This window comes from Myotis davidii, unplaced genomic scaffold (genome assembly GCF_000327345.1).
Source record: "Myotis davidii unplaced genomic scaffold, ASM32734v1 scaffold173, whole genome shotgun sequence".
Taxonomy (NCBI): Eukaryota; Metazoa; Chordata; class Mammalia; order Chiroptera; family Vespertilionidae; genus Myotis; species Myotis davidii.
In genome coordinates, this window is record NW_006286303.1 from 3,771,039 (window position 1) to 3,772,467 (window position 1,429).

The window sequence follows — 1,429 nt, forward strand, 5'->3', positions numbered from 1 at the left end:
CTTCCAGCCCAGGCCTCATAGACACATCACCCCAACCTCTGCCTGTCTCCACATCGTCCTCGCCTCTGAATGTGTCTCTGTCCTCTCCTCTTATTTTAAGGACACCAGTCATTAGATTTAGGGCCCACCAAAATCCACAGCGATCTTATCTTGAGATCCCTGACGTAATTACATATGCAAAGATCCTATTTCCAAATAACATCCCATTCACCCTACCAGGAATTCTGACTTGTATATACCTTTGGGGGGGGGGGGGGGATACTATTCTACCCACTATAAAGTGAATGAAGGGATAACTGTCTTCATAACCTGACTAGTACTGTCACCTTGGTTTGCACTTCTAAGTGCTGATAATATGCAGCAGGCAAAGGGAAATGCAGAATGAAAGACTCTCACCTGGTAGGAAGAGCCAAGACTTTAGTTAGGTGGGCTCAGGTTCAATCCTGGCTGTTTACTCATTGAAAACCTGGTTCGCTGTTTAACCGCTCTGAGTCTTGATTTCTTCATTTGTAAAATGGGGGAAATATGACCTATCTCAATAGACTGTTGGGAGAATTAAAGAGGAATTGCCAGGTAACACAGTAGCCTCTAGATCAGTGGTTCTCAACCTTCTGGCCCTTTAAATACATTTCCTCATGTGGTGACCCCCAACCATAAAACTATTTTCGTTGCTACTTCATAACTGTAATGTTGCTACTGTTGTGAATTGTAATGTAAATATCTGATATGCAGAATGGTCTTAAGCGACCCCTGTGAAAGGGTCCTTCGACTGCCAAAGGGGTCGTGACCCACAGGTTGAGAACCGCTGCTCTAGATATGTTTTTTAAAGCTTGAAGATAATACATTATGAAATGACCCCATTAGCCAAAATTGGGGGAGAGAAGGAAGAGTTTATTAGGGGTTCCCTGTGCAACAGATGATATATTTAAACTTCCCAGCAATCCTATGATGTGACGTAGGCAGAGCAGTGAAATAGCGGCGCCAGACATCAGAAAGCAACGCTGATGTAGTTCCTAGGGAAATACAGGTGTTGCCAGCGAGCCTCTGTGCTTCCTGCTGGCCAGGCAGCCCTGGCGCCCCAAGTGGCTTCTGAGAAGTGGCTTCAGCGACCTGAGGGCCAGCTTTTGCACCTTGGTTGGTACTGCCCTCACTGCATTAAAAACAAACAAACAAAAAACCAAACCAACATAAAACAGTGAGAGGGTTTTTGGATCATACTGAGGACTGGGAACAAGGAATGTTCACTCAGGTGACATGTGCACTCAGGTGGCTTGTACATTTGGGTGCCTCCTGATGGGCAGTCTTACCCGTTACATTATGCGCCCCCCCCGCCCCCCCGCCCAGCACCATCTCCAGACTTTACAGGCCTCCAACGTTCAGCAGCGTCCCGGAGTGACTGCCTTCCTCGAGGGCTCCCCGCTTTCAAGAG